Source organism: Benincasa hispida, chromosome 7, assembly GCF_027475165.1.
Source record: "Benincasa hispida cultivar pf3 chromosome 7, pf3_genome.v1.1, whole genome shotgun sequence".
Classification (NCBI taxonomy): domain Eukaryota; kingdom Viridiplantae; phylum Streptophyta; class Magnoliopsida; order Cucurbitales; family Cucurbitaceae; genus Benincasa; species Benincasa hispida.
This window is the reverse complement of record NC_143484.1, coordinates 51,177,987-51,198,962: the sequence shown is the minus strand read 5'-3', so window position 1 is coordinate 51,198,962 and position 20,976 is coordinate 51,177,987.

The window sequence follows — 20,976 nt, the reverse complement described above, 5'->3', positions numbered from 1 at the left end:
TAGATATTTTTTAAAATTTATAAAGCTTTTACACGATATTTTATCGTTTAATAGACTAAAAATGTAATTTAACTAAAAATATAGAAAAAAAACTTGGTCATAACATTCGAGCCGCCAACAATGTTTAATAAAAATATGTCATGTGATTAATTTAAAAAAAAATAAATTGGATTATTTTTTATTTTTTATTGTTTTAAAAAAGAGAATGCATGGAATTAGGTGTAACCTAATTATTACCTAAATATATATTACTTTTCGGTATGTAATTTTTAGATTTAAATATTATTTTGGTTCTTGAACTTTGAGTCTTGTTTTATTTTGATCCCTAGACTTTTAAAAACGCCGATTCTAATCCTCTAACTTTTAAAAAGCATTTATTTTAGTCTCTGTTATTAAGATTCTATTAACTCTTACACAAAATAATGAGATGACTTATATTTTCATATGACCTAAATAAGTTAGTCACGCTAAAAAATCTAGAGTTCCAATTTTGAATTAGATGGTAAAATAATTTTCTATAGGAGAACTCAAAAGTAATTTTTGCATTCAAGACTTTGGCTGTATATTGGTGCATTAGCTTTTGATATTTTACTTGGCCTTTATTTTGCTCAACACATGCTAGTTTAAATTTCATCAAAGAGTTAAAAAAGTCTTAATAGTAGGGACTAAAATAAACATTTTTTAAAAGTTTAGAGACCAAAATAGAATAAGATGATGAAAATAGAATTTAAATTTAAAGTAATTAAAAGCAGTAAATTTTGTATTTACAAGAGAAATTGATTGGAATAATTAATGTGATAATCGAGTAAAAAATAATTTGAAGGGAGAAAGGTTGTAGAAATTGGGAAAATGAAGAAACAAAATGAGGATCTTTTGCGTAGGGAAGTGATATAAGAAAACCAAGTGCAATGGCAATGCCACCAAAGACAATCCACATCACACAATTTCCTATAATGCTTGTTTAACTTAATAACTTTAACAATGAAAAAGATGTTTACATTAATTCATTTTAAATTAAACTTTAATATGTCATCCATTTGTTAGCCATAGTTTTTTCACAATTACTAAACCTATACCTTTTCAAGTCAAGTGCAATTTCTTCTAAATACTATTGACATTTCATTCTAATTCTTTAATAATCTTTGACCCACCCTAGCAAATACAATGTAGAAACCTCCCTTATATATTTTTTTTTCTTAAAAAAAACATCCACACAATTCAATTTTCTTTCGTTAAATTACAAGTTTAGTCTTCATGCCTTCTACCATGTTCTAGAATTTATTTTATGTTGTGTTCAATAGATCTTTGAATTTTTTATTTTTTGCTAATAAGTCTGAACTTTTCAATATTGTGTTTAATATATCAATGATTTATTCTACTTTTTTTAAAAATTCACAAATGTATTAGACATAAAATTGACTTCTTAAAGTCCTATTATACATAAATTTCAATTTTATATCGATTAGATCAAATCATTTAAAAAAATTTCAAACATGTCATTCATCTATTTGACAAAAAAAAAAAATTGGAAAGTTGACACTTGTAGACATGTTAAGTTTATAAACCTACTAAGCACAAAATTAAGAATTCATAGACCTATTAGACAGCTTTTTAAAATTTAAAAAACAAACTTCAAAATTTCCTAACTAGATTTATAATTTAACCTTTTCTTCTCAATTATAATTTAAATTTTTCTTTAGGAACTAATTCTTTTGATTTTCTTTCTAATTTCATTGTGAATTCATTCTCAATTGTAAAAGAGTTTTCTAAGGAACACCTCTTCTTTAAACAATATAAGGCTAAAAGCATCTCAACAAATTAACCGTTCAAAAAACATTAGAAGATGAATTTGAATACAAAAATGGTTAAAGTACGTGTTTAGTTCATAAAATTTGATATTTACATCTTTGCATCTATTTAGTTTATAAATTTTTTAAAATATCTAATATATCCTTAAATTTTTAATTTTATATCTAATAGGTCTCTAATTTCGTGTCATATAAGATTGTAACAAGTTTTAAAATGTACAAAAACTAAAATTTTAATTTTGAAAGTTAAAAATTAAATAGACAATTAATTTTTTTATTTAATATATATATTAAAAAAAAAAAGTAGAAATACAATTAGGGGGACAATGGGATAGAAAGTGGACAAAGGGTTGAATAATAATAAATAAAAGGAATTGGACATAGAGGGGATGCCCTGGTTGGTATGCAATTACCACAATTGTCAAGGGGCTGCTTTTTTCTGATACTGACTTCCCTTTTATCCATTCTCTTAATCTAAACTCAAATTTTTTCTATGTTAAATTAAATATGTATATGCATTTAGTCTTTTTTAACTTTTAAATTTATAAATTTAGTCTCTTTTTTTCTTTTCTTTTTTCTTTTTAACAAATTCACAGATTTCTTATATAGAAAACTAGAAATTTAAAGGTTAGAAATCAAATACACCAAAAAGGATTAAGCTTGTAATTTAATATCACCAAACTTCTTGACCTTTTTTTGGGGCAATAATCTCTAAACTGTGTTTATGCCTATGGACAATGCCTGCCTCATGGATTTTTTATAACCAAATTTTCATTGACTTTGAATCACATATGAAAATACTTTTATTCTATATATTTATCTCTTTTGGAAGTTGTTAGGAAGCACGTATATATACACCTATATATATATAGAAAAATTATTTTAAATGATAAAATTACTGAAAATATTTTTAAATATTGAAAAATGACAGTTTGTACATGATAGACACTTAAAGACATGTATTGGATTGAGGATATATAAGTTTGGTAGTAAATTTTAACTTAATTTGGTATATATGCAATTTGAGTGTTTGATTTTTACCTCATATATTTTAAACTAAAAAATAACTATTTTATTGTTGTAAAATAAAGTATTGACATAGTAAATACTTTTATGAGTGTTCAATCTGTAACGGCTTAGAGAAATTTAATTTTGATATGTGCTTTAAATACTCTTTGTACATAGTCCAACATTTTTTTTTCTAAAGTTTACTTAATTGTAGTGAGTCAAATTTTACATTGATGTCTTTTTAAAATATAGTATTACAATTATGAGGTGAGAATTTAAACCGTGAATTAAAAATTACTTAATTTCTCTTAAATGGAATATATAAGATTAAAAAAAAATTACACCACACGACAAATTTCTATTTTTCCATTTAAGATTACGGTTAAGTTTTAATTTCATCCAATTAAATCTTGATATTTATATTTATTTAATCCATAAAATTTTAAAATGATAAATTTAATTCTCGAACTCTCTAAATTTAAAATTTATGAATTAACTAAGTACAAAATTGAAAGTTGAAAGTTTCATTAAACATAAAATTTAAATTTATATCTATTCATATAAAATCGAAATTTTTTTAAAAAAAATCTATTAGACATAAAATTAAAAGTTTTGATTTATTAAGTATTCTCTAAATTTAAAATTTATGAATTAACTAAGTACAAAATTGAAAGTTGAAAGTTTCATTAAACATAAAATTTAAATTTATATCTATTCATATAAAATCGAAATTTTTTTAAAAAAAATCTATTAGACATAAAATTAAAAGTTTTGATTTATTAAGTACTGTTTAAATTCCTTTTTTTTATTTGATTATAGACATTTTTTAAAGTTTAAGAATTAAATAAATATAAACCACGAAATTTGAGGGTTAAACTAGTAAGTTAACCTAAAATTTTTCTTAATAACTATGATAATGTTCCAATTTAAAGCTCTTACGTTAGTCTAACATCACTAACACTTATTCCACTTTAGTCTACAATGTTGTGAAAGATTTGTTATCTTGTTTCTTTCCTAGTTTTTTTTTTCTGTTTTTTTTTTTTTAAAAAAAAAACATGATATCCACCACGAATCTGGTTTTTTTTCTTTTTTTTTTTTTTTTTTTTGGGAGATATTGACTATGAATCTTGTAGTTTTTGTACAGTCAATATCAATTGACCTTGCTCGTTTACATTTTGGCTCTTTCCTATATTATTTTAACATAGTCTTCGTTTAATAAGAATTATATTTTTTAATTTTTAGCGGGTAAAATTTATGCTTATTTTTCTACCATTTTTTTAAAAAAAATTAAATCACATACATACATGTAAACTTGACTTTTTAATCGTATGCATTCATACAAAAACAAGTTTTTACAAACTATCAATCTAAATTATGAAAACGTTTAAAAAGAAAAAGTAGATAAAAAAACGAAATTAAACAATTCTATGTAAAATAAATAAAATAGTTGAGAAAATAAAATTGAATTTGATTGTTGCAAAGTTTTGAAAATTATAAGATGAATGACATCACAACATAACATTATAGGGCACATAAAATAATAGTGCGGCAAGTAGATGAGGAAATAGGTTAGGTAGATTAATGGGTAGGTGTCACACCAAAGCCTATCACCTTATAATTAAACAACGATATACCTTATTTATGGTAAATGCTATTGCATCTCTTCTTCTTAATGTTTTCTAGACTCTATAGTTGAAATTTAGATATATTTTTTTTTAATTTAAAAAAAAAATGTTTACTGGAATTTGGTAGAACAAAAATTATGGTATATATTGTTGTATTTGTTAAAAACATTGTTTCCAAATTTGTAGTTAGAAAAATAAATTTCTTGATTAAAAGAGAATATTTCATCAATCAAAACAAATGTATAAAGATTGTAAAAATAGATTAAAAAAAAAGTGGGATGAAAATTTTTAAATATCTAATTTTTTAATCGATAATATATGTCTTAATCAATTAAATGTATTACTTACTTAAAAAAAAATGTATCTAATAAATTGATAAAGACTATAATAACCTTTGTTGTATTTCCTCTTTTTACAATGACCACGGTTTTTTACCTTACAAATTAATTAGATGAGTCATTCGAGGTTAATTTATTTCAACAAAAATTGAGGATTTAAAAATGATGTTTCATGGAACACATTTTTTAATGGGTTGAAAAATACACATTTCTTAATTGAGTATTATTGGTCTATACTCTTATTCAAGTAATTATTTAATCTTAAATTGTAGTATATAATTAATTTTTTTTATTGTATTTTAACGATTAAGTCTTTAAATTTTATTATGTAATATTTTTTTAGTCTTCATAGCTTAAAACTTGTAAGAATCTTCTTTTAACCATGTAAAATCTTAAGAATTTTTAATGAAGTTTCTTAATTATATAGATCGATCCATTGATTAGAGACTAGATAATTATACACAACTAAAAAAATCAATAAAACTTTACAACTTACCTTGTGGGATTTTTCAGCATAGGGACAAAATTGGTACATATTTAAGATCAAAGACTAAAATTATTACAATGACTAAGTCTACAATACTAAAATTAGGGATTAAATCACCACTCTAAATAAAGTATAATGATTTTTTTGTTCGTATTAAAAAATGATTTTTTTTTCTTTTACCTTGTTATCATCATTAAGACATTTTTTAACTAAATTTATCATTTTCAATTAAAATTCAAACTTTGATCTATTGCTAAAAATAATGAAACTAAGTGCAATCAAATCATTTAAAATAAGCATATATGCATAATTACTTTAAATCTATATTGAATATACTAACCCTAGGATCATTCATACTAAATTGTCAAGAATAAATAACATATCGCATTCGATTGAGTTTGTTGAGAGCTTCAAGATGACTATAGTATTCTTCAACTAAAACTCCGAATGTCCTTAATGGGATCTCTCTCTAGATTAGATTTAAGAAAAACTAAGTGCGTATTGTTTTGGTATATTGGGGACCATAGTCCTAGGTCTCTTTATATACTACTTCAATTAGAGTTCCCATTAAACCCTAATTAACTAGGAATAGGCTTCTACCATTAAGTTCATACTCAATTAGAAATCTAGGGCCTTAATTAATTAGATCACATAATAAGACTCAATCTAATAAAATAATCCAATGTGATAAAATATTAATCCACTCATAGCCCATACTTTAATTATACATATTATTATTTAAATACGTCTAACAATCTTCCACTTGGACTATGTCTGTGTACCTGATGTAATTAACTCACGTAAACCTAAAATGCACATAAACATGTTATTTCAATAATATAATTTTCCCTTTAATTCAATCTAGTCCATCTCCTGTATTAGCACGGAATCAAGGCGACTTTTGTCACTACCCTTGTAATTAAACCTTCATTGATCACCAATTCCAATACATTCAACGACATAGGTCAAGTATGAATGGATAGCATAGAAACTACATGAAAAGTGATCTAAATCATGCCTGTTTCCAACTAATCCAAATTCCTTAGTGAGATCATTCCTAAAAAGTTTATGCTAAATTGCATGCATGATAAACAAGTTCAAATAATAAAACATAAATCATCAACTTTATTCGATATAGAAAATAAAAAAATTAAAGTCAAAGACATCTTCAATAACAAACTCCCACTAAACCATGGAATCAGAAAAGTGACTAACACCCATGTGATTAACATGCTCATAAAAAACTTTAAGTGGTAAACCTTTAGTCAATGTATATGCCACCATAGAGTTTGTTCCTATATGTTCTATCGAAATTTGATCATTCTGAACTTTTTCTTCCACAACTAAAAACTTCACGTCTACATGCCTTGATTTTGTATCGTTTTTTTTTGTTGTTAGAATATATTTCTACCGACTTATTGTCACAAAATAATTTTAGGGGTCTTTTTATGCCAACCACTATCTATAACCCAACGGCAAAATTTCGCAATCATATTCTATGATTGGATACCTCATAACATGCTATAAACTCCGCAACCATGATAAAGAAGCCATAAGTGTTTGTTTAACACTTCTCTTAGGATACAACTCCTTCAATCAACATGAAGATATAGCCTGAAGTGGATTCCAAAGTATCTTGGCATCCAGCATAATCGGAATCAAAATATCCAATGATCTCTAAAACTTCTAATCTTCAATAAGTGAGCATATAATCTTTTGTTCTCTGTAAATACCTCATAACCTGTTTGATTATTTTCCAATGATCCAACCCCGTGTTGCTCAAATATCCGCCTTATTGGGATTGATGCCCTAATCTCGTAAGGTCCTATAGTTTGTAAACATTGTTGAACAAACTCATTGTGTATTTAATAAAATATATGATATTTTATTCATTGTCTATAAAATATATGATACTTTAGTTGCATTAACCACAAACCAATAAACTAACATCCAAGGTTATCTTTGTAATTTAAACATGTATGTAGAGACATACGAGTGGATCATGTTTAAGTGATAACCTAAATAGTCTGTAGTAGATGGATAAGGCTGGGTACCTTATCCTGGTGACACTACGAGTATGGCCCGCTTTGTAGGTGATACAATTGTCGTAAAGTGCTACAAATGATCTGATCATGATCCTTCATGTATAGACATGCGAGTGGGAATATTCTATACAAAGAAGTTTGTATAAGACCAGACCATGAAATGTTTAGTCTCATTATATAACGCCGTTCATAATAGAGACTTACATTTCACCAGGATGATCATAGGTAACATGACCTGAATCCTGAGTGAGTTGTGAAATCCTGCCTATGAGGGCGGTCCTTTGATTTGTATGGGTGAAAGTGGCCAGATTGTCGACTCAAGAAGCCTACCATTTTGAAGATTCATTTTATTGGGGAGCTTGGAACATAGCTACACAAGATGGAATTCACTCCTTCCCCGAGGCAGGGGTAAGTAGATAAATTGCTCTCTTAAGAGCTGATTCCAGGTCTTGAACAATGTGGTGCCACACTCTCTCCTAGCCCGAGAGGGGTTTAGTCATAATAGGACTATGATCTATTGTTCATTAGAGGGATCAGTAGTACTTAAGGAGTTAGATGTGGCTACAGAGGCAAAACGGTAATTTAGTCTAGCTGTACTTACGAACAATTTGTGAAGGGTCATTGTACTGTTTATTGGTTATATCCAATAGATACAAAAATATATTTGTAGTGCGAAAAGTACAACTGTCAGTCTCTAGTGGAGTGTCCGATAGTTAACGGATGGTGAATAATGTAATTAAAGAATTTAATTAATTATTCATGTATTGTTGGAGCTTCAAGCTACAGGTCTATGAGGTCCCTTTGGTAACTCAATAGAATTAATTAAGAATCAGTTTTTGGATGAATTTGAATTGTTCAAATTAATAGGGGGATTTAATTATATATGATAAAATTAAGTTGTTTCAATTATATGTGATATCATTATCATAATGTATTGTATACATTATAGCTTAATGGGAGGAAATAAATATTTGAATGAGATTCAACTATAGTTTCTATGAATTGGATTCGTGGTTGTTAAATTTAATATAAATATGATTTATATTAAATTTCATATAAAAGAGAAAAGAAACTATAGTTTATATCGTATGTGATACAATATTAAAATTATAGATTAAATGTTATATTTGATATAACATATAATTTTATATATATATATATATATATATATATATATATATATGATAAGTTAGTTATCATATTTATATCTATATTATTATTATTATTTTAATAATAAGAAAGGGAGTTACAACTCCCTTCCCTTTCTTTTCTCCCCATCCATGTAAGTGGGTGTGGTAATATCTGGCAAGTAGAAAAGATTTTTTTTTTTTTTTTCTTTTTCTTCTTGCTAAGGTTAATCGAGATTGAAAAAGAGAGAAAGACAATAAAACAGTTTTGTGGTTTTAAGTCTTTGAGAGAGTTCTCTAGCTTTCCTCCTCTACATTAAGTTTTCCCTTAAAATACAAATTAGCCAAAGCCCATCGTTACTGGATTCTCACCCTGAGAATACCAAGGTAACATTCGTGGTAGTGTTTGGTTTTGTTCGAGGTTAATCTTGAAGAAAGTCTTCAAATTGTTCGTGAACTATTCAAGGGAAAGTGTTCAAAGGTGGGGTTTCTTGAAACCCTTTCTTTAGCATGCTATAATTTAGAATTAAATCCATATCTTGTTACTTGTTTATTGTAAAATTTTCTATTCAATAAAAATAGATTTTAGTCGATCTGCTTCCACTCCAGGTTCTCTCTCCATAAAGTGTTGGGATTGGTGTCCTAATTCTCCTGGAGTCTCGTTATTTTGTAAATACGCACATTGTTCAATTAATAAAATAAGTGTTATTTAATTCTGGCATTTACTCATATCCAATAAACAAAGCTCCTTGGTTATCTTATGTGAACTTAAGTATGTATATGTGATATACTAGTGGATCATGCCTTAAATGATAACCTAAATCGGTCTGTAGTATAAGGATTAAGGTGGGATACCTAATCCTGGTGACACTATGGATATGGCCCGCTTTGTAGAGGTTTGCAAGTGTTGTAAACTACTACAGATGGTTGATCTAGACCATTCATGTGGAGACGTGGAGCGGGGGTGTCCTATACAAAAAGTTTGTATAAAACCTAAACCATGAGATGACTAGACTCTGTATATAACGCCATTGATACTAGAGACTTGCATCTCACCTAAACGACCATAGGTGACACGACCTTAATCCTGAGTGTTTTGTGAAATCCTACCTTTGAGGGTGGTCCTTTGATTAATATGGGTGAGAGTGGCCAGATTGCCAACTCAACATGCCTACCTTTTTGGGGACTTGTCTGATCTGGGAGCTGGGAACTCAATCCACAATATGGAATTCACTTCTTTCCTGAAGCAGGGATAAGTAGAGAGATTTCTCCCTTAAGCGCTGATTCTGAGGCTTGAACATAGTGGCCATAGCTTCTCTTTGGAAGAGAAGACTCAGTCATAGTAGGACTATGATTTATGTTCATTAGAGGGATCAATGGTACTTAAGGAGACAGATGTAACTACAGGGACATAACAGTTATTGGCCCAGCTTTACTTACGAGCGATCTGTGAAGGATTGTCGCACTGCTGATTGGTTAAGATGGACACATAATATATCTGTAGTGAGGAGAGTTCAGCTGTCGGTCTTTAGTGGAGTACCTGGCAGTTAATGGATGGTGGATCCCGTGACTAAAGAGTTTAGTCAGTTATTCACGTACCGTTGGAGCTTCGGATCTACAGGTCCATGAGGTCCCCTCGGTAGCTTGGATTCATGTTGAAAGATCAAGTTCTTGGTGTTGATTTGAAATGTTCAAATTGACAAGAGGTATTTTGATTATATGTGATATAATCGGTATGATGTATGAGATACATCTAGTGGTGGATTGATGTAAATGAGATTTACATTAAGTACCATGGAATAGAAAAAGAACTATGGTTTATATGTTTCATGAGATAAAATATTAAAACTATAGGTTATAAATATAGTATGATAAGTTGATTATCATTTATATTTATAAATATATTGATTATTAGATAAATATTTTTTTCTTTTAAATAATCAAATGTAGTGGGTGGTTATTGATCATGGTAACCGTGAGGTTTTAAAAGGAAATCGGTTTCCTATTTTGAAAAAATGAGATTCTTACAAAAGTTTGAAAAGTTTTGAGTTTTCTCTCCGGCGAAAATAAACTCATGGAAGTCATCAAGTAAATTTAAATTTACTAAACAACGACTGGACTAGGTAAACGATCGTGCAGGTGCTAGCTAAACGATCGTGCAGTGTTTACTAAACGATCGCATAGCTTTGTTAGACGATCGTTGGCCCAAGGTACACGATGGTGTAGAGTCTGCCGAGCTAAATAATAGAGTTAAACGATCGCATAGCTTTTGTTAGACGATCACATAGCTTTATCTAAACGATTGGGCATCGACATATACGATAGGTCTTCGACTTCTCCCACTTACCCAGTCGTTTACGCGATCATTGTTTCCTCCGTTCGTCTGCCTCATTCCAAGTTCGAACAAAGCCCACCCTCTGGATTCTCACACCGAGAATACCAAGGTCGCCTTGTTGGTGGTGTCAGACTCAACTCGACACCATCGAGGTTTTCCAGAGGTCGTTTGTGGTGCTGCGGAGGCCATTTGCTGTTGCGAAGGAGATTGTGACCATAGAGATCGTTGAGGACGAGCGCGAAGTGTTCGTGCGGTAACGCGATCGTGTAGATCGAGCGCTCGTGATTGCTGTGATCAATCGAGTGCGCATCGGAGCATGGAGACGCTTCTGCTGTTGTTAGTACAATTTTTCCCTCTGTACTTGTTATTGTTTCATGCTGTGATTTCTCTGTATATTTGCATAACCGTTTGTATGGAAGTCGACTGTAAATGTATTGTTGATTCATGATTGTAATTTGGAATAGTCTTGCTTCCGCTGCTCACGGAAATTTTGAGTGTCGATTTCCTTCATAGAGTTCCTTCATGCCTAACACTCCAACTATGAATGCAATATATGGATGCGTACATACTTGAGCATACATTAGACTTCCAATAGCCGACTTATAGAGAACCTTCTGCATCTTTAGTCTTGAGGCATTGACCTACATGAAATTTATCACCTTTAGTGATAGGAGTATCTTCTAGTGCACAATCTTTCATGTTAAATCTACTTAAAATCTTTTCAATGTAGTTCTTTTGTGACAATCTCAAAATACTTTGAGAAATCACCAAGATCCTTCATCTCAAAATTCTTTTTGAGAAATCTCTTAGTGCCATGTAATAAACCTACATCATTACTTACTATGAGTATATCATCGACATAGAACACCAAAAAGGTTAATTTACTCCCACTAAACTTGTGATATATACAATCTTCTACTATATTCACCTCAAAACTAAAGGAGGTTATTATTGAGATTGATGCCCTAAATCTCGTGGGTCCTGTAGTTTGTAATTGTATTGTACAAATAGTTTATTTATTTAATAAAATCTGAGGTATTTCATTCGACATTTAGTAGCATTAACCCATAAAACCAATAAACAAACATCTAATATTATCTTCTATAACTTAAACATGTATGTAGAGACATACAGGTGGATTGTATTTAAGTGATAACTTGGACGGTCTGTAGTAGATGAATAAGGTTGGTACCTTATCCTGGTGACATTACGAATATGGTCCGCTTTGTAGATGTTACAGTTGTTGTAAAGTTCTAAAAATGATATGACCCCAAACATTCATGTAGAGACATGTGAGCGGAGATGTTCTACACAAAAGGGTTCGTCTAAGATCGGACCATGAAATAAATAGTCTCATTATATAACACCGTTAATAGTAGAGACTTACATTTTACCAAGATGACCATAAGTGACATGACCTGAATCTTAAGTGAGTTGTGAACTCTTGCCTATGAAGATGGTCCTTTAATTTGTATAGATGAGAGTGGTCAGTTCGCCGACTCAATATGTCTACCATTTTAAGGATTCGTCTTACTGGGGAGCTGGGAACACAACTACACAAGACGGAATTCACTTCTTTCCTAATGTTGAAGTAAATAGATAAATTGTTTCCTTAAAGGCTAGTTTTAGGGCTTAAAAAATGTGGCGCCACATCCTCTCTTGGCCTGAGAGGGGTTTGGTCATAGTTGGACTATGACTTATTGTTCATTAGAGGGACCAATGGTACTTAAGGAGTTAGGTGTAACTATAGGGGCAAAACGGTAATTTTCGCCTAGTTGTACTTATGAGAAATTTGTGAAGGGTCGTTGCACTATTGATTGGCTATATTCAATGACACAGAAATATATTCGTAGTGCAAAGAGTGCAGTTGTCGGTCTTTAGTGGAGTGACCGACAATTTATGGAAGTTGTGTAATTTAATTAAAGAAGTTTAATTAATTATCTAAGTACCATTGAAGCTTCAATCTAGAAGTCCATAAGGCCCCTTCTGTAGCTCAACTGAGATTATTGAGAATTAATTTTCGATTAATTTGAATTGTTCAAATTAATTGAGGAATTAATTATATGTTATAATTAATTCGAATTAATTATATATGATATAACTAATATAATGTATTTGATACATTATAATATAAAGTTTATTTGAGAGGATATAAATATTCGAATATGATTCAAATATTAATTATATGAATTGGATTCATATATTTAATATAAATTTGAGTTATATTAAATTTCATATATTATTGAGAGAATTCTAACTATAGGTTATATTGTATTTGATACAATATAAAAACTATAGATTATGTTTTATATTCAATATAACATATAGTTTAATGTATAATATATGATAAGTTGGTTATCATATATGTATGTTAAATGTTATTTTATTTAATTTTTATTTTGAATTAAATTAAATGAAGGAGTTATGGATGTAACTCCCTCCCTATTTTCTCTCTATATCCATTGTGGGAAATATGGAGGTTACATAATTTTCACCTTCTTCCCAAAAGATTCATAAAGGGTCTTAGATTCCAGCGTATGTCTCTCCTAGTGAAAATTCCTCTCTTCTAAATTCTCTCCCTCTTCCAAAATCAACAAAGCCCACACATTCCTATAATTCTCAACCCCTAAAGGAGAATACAAAGGATTATCTGTTGGTGGTGTCCAATTTGGGTTTTTGTTGAAGAATTTCAATTGAAGAGTTCGTGATTGGTTGGAGAGGAATTTCGTGAAGAATTCAATGTCTTCAAAGGTTAGTATGACTAAACCTTATTATTCTCCTCTTCTCCTTTGTTAAGCATGTTGTAAATTTGTAAAGAATGCATAATAGGTTTCTAAATTTTATTTATTCTGTGTAAAATTTGAAACTGGGAAACAATCTTGCTTCTGTCTAAGATTTTCACAAACCTTCAGTTATTACTTCATGGAATTTGTGATACCATTGACAAGAGACTTGCTTGAGACTATAGATGAATTTCTTTAATTTACACACCATAAACTTTTAATTACCAAATACAAAGTTGTCTAGTTGCACCATATAAATTATCTCATCAATATTCTCATTGAGAAATACAGTTTTTACATGGATGAGGAACTTTAGGCATTAGACAAGACTCACACTTGGGAGTATGTTGATCTACCGCCTGGCAAGAAACCTATTAGATGTAAGTGGATCTATAAAATCAAGACCCACTCCGATGGATCTATTGAACACTATAAGACTCTTTTAATGGCTAAAGGGTATTCACAGGAATATGATATTGACTATGAGAAAACATTCGCTTCAATTACACGAATGACATTTATCCGAAGTCTATTAGCCGTAGCAGCTTCCAGGCAGTGGTCCCTTCTTCAAATGGATGTTAAGAATGTCTTCCTCAATAGCACACTGTCTAAGGAAGTGTATATGCAGCCACCACCTGGCATACCTTCTTCACCAAACAAGGTCTATCTTCTTCACTGTGCATTATATGGGCTCAAACAAGCTCCTCATGCCCAGTTTGCAACCTTCAACTCTATAGTTACTCAGCTTGGATTTTCCTCCAGCGCGCATGACTCTGCTCTGTTTACTTGAAAAACTTCTCGTGGACTTCTTCTCTTTATGTTATATGTAGATGATATGATCATTACTGGTGATGATCCTCAGGCTATTTCAGATCTCCGACGTTATCTAGGAGAGCATTTTGAGATGAAAGATCTAGGACCACTCAGTTACTTCCTTGGTCTTCAGGTTTCATCATGCTCTGATGGATACTACCTATCTCAAGCAAAGTATGCATCAGATCTGTTAGCTCATTCAGGTATCACTTTTTCTGCTACAGCACCGACACCATTGGATTCCAATGTCCGTCTGACCTCTTTTGATGGTGTTCCCCTCTTGGATCCAACATTATATAGATAACTATTGGCACCCTTATATATTTAATAGTAACTCGTTCAGACATAGCTTATGTGGTTCATATTGTCAGTCAGCTCATGTTCAATCCCCGCACTATCCACTTCATAGCTGCCCTTCATATTCTATGTTATGTTAAAGGTACGCTAGGACATGGACTTCAATTCTCCTCTAAATCCTCTTTGGTTCTGTTTGGATATTCTGACGCTGATTAGGCAGGTGATCCTACGGATAGATGGTCTACCAGCACTGAATCGGAGTATAGTGCATATGTTGATGCAACCTCAGAGGTTATTTTAGTTGCACTGGCTCTTGGCTGACATGGGGACTCCTCAAAATTCTGCATCTATTCTTCACTGTGACAATTATAGTGTCATTCAGATAGCACATAATGATGTTATTCATGAACGGACAAAGCACATAGAGACTAACTGCCATTTTATCCATCATCATCTTCAAAACTTCACTCTACGCCTTCAATCCATACCTACAACTGAGCACCGGCCGACATCTTCATCAAAGCCCTTCCCTCTGGATGCTTTCTTCAGCTATTGTGTAAACTCAAGTTGGTTTCTACCCTCCCACCTTGAGTTTGAGGGGAGATGTTAAATTGTAAACTACTTTTGTTAGGATTTTCAGGTTGCAAAGTCAAGTCTCCTTTTGTTAGATAGTTGAGCTTTGTTAGGGGATTCTTGTTAACTAATTTTAATGTTGTACCAATCTATTTATACCTGTATAATTGATCAATAGAGATACACAGAAAATCATCCATTCAGATCTTGTTTTCTACAAAATTCATGCTCTGATACCACTTATTAGTATAATTACTTTAAATCTATATTGAATAGATTAATCCTAGGAGCGTTGTAAATTATATTTTAACATTTAAAATGGTTTAATTTTGTAAAATATAAGTCAAGTTCTAAACTTTGACGCATACAAATCAGTCAATTTCATAGGTCAGGAGGCTTGGTTATTTCTACCCAAAAAAAAAAAAGTTTAATTTATGAAAATTCGTTAAAACTTGATCTCCCAAGAGTCAAGACCTTAAGTCGAAGATCTGAGAAAAAAAAACAAACAAAACAAATTTCCAAGTCTTTGGGCTGTCTTTTTAATGAGTATTTTGACTTTTTCTCATTAAAATTTGCTAGCTTAATTAAGAAAATGCTATTCAATTCCTTATACAATATGTATTTATCATTTAGTTAGAATTCCAAAAATAATCAAATATTAACTGAATAATGTCTTTTTTAAAATACAATTTTCAAAAAAAAAAATAGTGGGGATTCCCATTTTTTAAATCTTATACTTTAGTTTAATTTTAATTAAATCATAAGTTTAGTTTATATACTTTCAAATTAGTTAAAGAAAATTTAACTGCATTTCGATCTAAAAGATCGGAGTTTCAATTCCCCACCTCATAATTATTATATTAAAAAAATTAATAAATTTTTAAATCTTTAATTTTGTGCCTAAATATAGATTTTCGACTTTAATATTGTATTAAGAAAAAGTTTGGTGGATGAAAATTAGTTCAACTTTGATCTTCCGAGTTTCTTCAAGTCGATGATATGGGGAAAAAACAAGATAATTTTCCAAGTCTCTGGGCTGTCTTTTTAATGATGATTTTGACTTTTTCTCATCAAAACTTGTTAGCTTTGAATTTTAATTATGAAAATGCTATTCAACTCCTTATAACATAAGCATATATCATAAAGTTAGAATTCCAAAATAATCAAATATTAAAAGAACGATGTCATTTTTTTTAATACAATTTTCAACTTTCTTTTTAGTATACAAAAAAACAAAAAAAACAAAAAATAGAGGTAAGGGTTCCATTTTTTAAATCTTATACTTCATTTAATTTTAATTAAATTATAAGTTTAGTTGATATAATTTTAATTTTGTTTAAAATAGGTTTTAGAGTTTAAAACGTATCTAATAATATTTAATTTTATATTTAATAAACTTATAAACTATAAAAACGATCTAATAAGTTCACAAATTTTCTATTTTGTTTCTAATTAAGCATTTGACCTATTCAAGATTAATCAGTAGATATAAAATTTAATTTTTTAATCTTATAAATTCATTAATTTTAAAAGAATATTGAATATGTCAAGGAAGTTCAAAGATTTCATTGATTTTTTTTAAAAAAAAAATGCAATGACCTATTAGACTTTAAGGACTTTTAGTTATTGCACATCTTTTAATGTTGGAAAAAAATACATTTTTGTTCAAGTTTCTATTTAATATCTAGATTTCAAAATATTAGTCTTTTGAGTCTTGAGCTTAATTTGAATTTAAATTGAATAACATTGTGAAAGTTTGACTCACAAATTTAAGCTAATTGCCATATGTTGTGAAATCGATAATTAAAGAATACAAAAGGAACGTAGAGTAGGGAAGATCGACACACAGATATACGTGGTTCATTAACAGTATGCTAGCTACGTCCACGGGCAGAGGGAGAACAACAATTATTTCGAGAGAATGTTTTCAGAATTACATAAAAAAACAGCACCTCTAGGGTCAAAATCGTAAATAACTACAAATAAATAAATATGTTAAATACAAAATCTGAATAGGTACTAGGTTGTTCGAAGCACCACCGGTCAGCGAGACGCCCGTACTAGGTTGTTCGAAATGCCAGCAAATAGATTCAAGGCATTTCAACAACATAGGTAAAATTTAATATATATCATCTAACAATACTAAAAAAAAAAAAAAAAAAAAAAAAAAAAAAAAAAAAAAAAAAAAAAAAAAAAAAAAAAAAAAAAGTAAAAAGTGTAAAACTTGAAACCAATGGACCAATATCTTATTTTCTTACAATTTCCTACAATTTTCTATAATATCTTATTGGTAGTAAAAAGTATAAAGCTCGAAATGCGTAAATATAAAAGTGTAAAAAAAATGAAATTAAAATGAACACCTAAGAATTAAAAGTATAATATTTTAAAATTTAAGAATGAAATGAAAAGTAAATTCAAGTTTAAAGGAAAAATGGAAGGAATACGCGTCAATGAAATGCTGTTTTATCTCCAAAGATGTAGGAAAATAAAGGAGTCTTGTTTTTTAAGGTTGACTTGAAAACAACTTTGCTTTGGTTTCTTGTCTTGGTGTTGACTTAGGAATTTGAAAATTTAATATCCCTAGCAATATATATTGAAGAAAAAATTTAAAAAGAAGAATGGAAAATTTAAATTGAGAAGGATGGTGTGGGGATTTGACGAGAATCCATGGGAAGAAGAAGACCTCTTCACTCGTTTTCTTTTATATTCAAATTCCAAGCCTTTCACTATTCCCTTTGCGCCTCTTTTATTTTATTTTATTTTTCTTTTATAAATATTATTGTAACTTACTCTAAGATCAAGTCTTTGCCACTTTGATTAATAACCTTGGTTAATTGTTTCTTTTTTAATTAAAAATCACCTTTAATCACCTGAGCTTTTATATAAGTAACAATGTAGTTTCTAAATTTTGATTTATAATTATTTAAACCATGTAATTTTAAATCGATAACAATTTAATCCATGTCATAGAAATTTATGTGAAGATTTAATGAGTTTTCTTATCTGAATAAATTGATAAACTGATTAGAGACTCAATATTTTTATTGAATACAAATTTTACATCATAAAATAATAAAAATTAACATCCAATTTTGAAGTTTTTTTTTTTTTACGTTAGGGACTAAATTGTTACAAATTCGAAAGGACTAAACTATTAGATACTAAAGTTTAGAGACCAAATTATTATAAAATTAAAAATACATAGATTAAATCGTTACAAATCAAAGTTACAAGGACAAAATTATTGCCTTCAAGAAAGTTCAGGGATCAAAAGTGTTTTTTAATTTTTTTTTTTTTTTAAGATAATCCAATTTCATTTATTTGAGACTACATATATTATTTGGTGTAATTTTTTTCTGAATCGAACCTCTAACCTCGAGGTCGATAGCTTATCAATTGAATTATGTTCATTTTGGTTAGTTTGATGTAGTTAACCATTTATGAAAATTTGATTAAAATATCATTTTTGTCGGTACATTTTGGAGTTTGTTCAACTTTAGTCTATGTATTGTTGAAGAAATTGGCACCAATATCTTGGAAGAAGGAAATTTTTTTTAAAATGTATAAGGATGAACACTTTTAAGAGATTAATCTTTCACTCTCTCAATATTCACTCACTTTTCTTCACACTCTCTCTTTCTTCCTCTCCTTGCTTTGCTTGTTTTTACAAATGACGACATATCTCTTATTTATAGGTTTGAGATCCTTGGATCTCAAGCAAGATGATTTTTCTAAACTTTTTTGGATCTAACAAATTCTAGATATTTCTATGAGATTATTCTTATCTAAAAAAATTCGTTAGAATTCCTTGGATTCTAAATCAATACTAAAATATTTCTATTGGTTAGGGAAGGAAGTGATCATGGGTATATAAGTAGGGACAATTATCTTCATTGGTATGAGATCTTTTCATGTGAAACCAAAAGCAACGCTACGAGGGTTTAACAACTTCTAGATATTTCTTCTTGCATATTTACATGCATCTTCAACATAAATTTAGAGTAATCTATTGTAGATGCTTCAAGAAACTTATAAAATAGTTAGTGTTGCTTCTACATCAACGTGTACTTTTAAATGTCTAATTTAGTTTTGATGCTTTCAATAAATCTTTAATTTTATCCTTCAAAATCAATTTCTATTGGAATGATTACATAATAATCTTATTAATAATTTTCATGCAAAAATAAATAAATAATGTATGTGAAGTTAAAAAATTTATAGGTGAAATTTTACTAAATAATAATAATAAAAAAAAAAAAGTTTTAAAAGAATCAACAATAAATTAGCAATTAGCAGATTTATTGAAAGTATATGAACTAAAATTAAATAAATTATAGAGTTGAAAGATCAAAATGTTATTTTAAGTAAAATTTTAGTATTACTTTTTTTTTTTGTTAGTACTAATTAAATATGAGATGAGAATTTTAATGTATAGTTTTCAAATGAGAATGATAATATCTTATATTGGTCGAGTTATTCTTAGTTTGTCAAAAATATTTTAATTAGATCCAGAAATTATGGACGAAAATGTTTTTTACCCTTTAAAAAAGTTTTTTATTCTTGTAAATGGACTCAAAAGGGGTTTTAAATGGGCATTTTCTAGCCTCGGCCCACTTTTAAGTTCAATCCAGCCCATTCTCTAGCCTTTTGCTCTCTCCCTCCCTCTCTCTCACGTTGCATTTTCGTTCTTGGTTCTCGAGTTTTGAAAAATATGTAGGGTTTTGTTTTCAAGTCTTTAAAATATATATTTTTTACTCATATAGCTTTTTAAAACATTTATTTGATTTTTAAATTTTCGAAATGTGTCTTTTTAGTTTTCAAATTTTTAAATTTGGGTTAAAACAAGGCTAAAGATTTTTTTAATATTATTTTAAATAATTGTATCACCTTTTAATTTCTTTAAAACAATTTGAGAGATAGAGATAACTTTTTAAATTGATTTTTTTTATCTAAAATAATAATTAAAAAATTACTTCCGTGATTTTTAAAATCTACTTTTAAAAACTCAAAAATTAAAAAGTTACAGTCCCTTTGTAACCACTTAGTTTTTGAAAATTAAGTCTATAGATACTATTTTTTTATCAATGATTTTAAAAAAAAATCAAGTTAAATTTTAAAAAGTAAAAAAAAATATATCTTTTAAAAATTGATTTTGTTTTGTAATTTAGCTAAGAATTTAACCCAAAAAAATGTAAATTATTGTAAAAAATGAGAATAAAATAGGCTTAATTTTTAAAAACCAAAAACAAAAAACGAAATGGTTACCGAATGAGACTTACATTTTGAAAATACATAAACCAAAAACACTTATCCTTTAAAACTTGGAAATATATATATATATATATATATATATATTATTTTGGACCTTTTATTTTAATATCGTAGTTTGCAAACAATAATTAGAAAATTAAGTGGTTTCCAAAATATTTAGAAAAATGTAGCAGTGTGGCAGGTGGTTTAGAAGATCGAGTTCTTGGCTCTCGATTAATTAATTGAAAAAAATAAATAAATCAATGAAGTTAGATCGAAGGTTCAAAATTCAACCAACATCTGCACCATCCGACACGCCCTGTTGACTACACTCTGCCTGAAGCCCGCTATCTGACACACCATCGCTCGTCTTGTCATTTCGATATCTCATCCCAACTAGTAGGTCAAGTTAAACTTGACCTACCTCTTTTTAACTTCTCTTCTCCTAGGTTCCTCCTTAGTTTTCACTCATCCATTTTCACTTTTT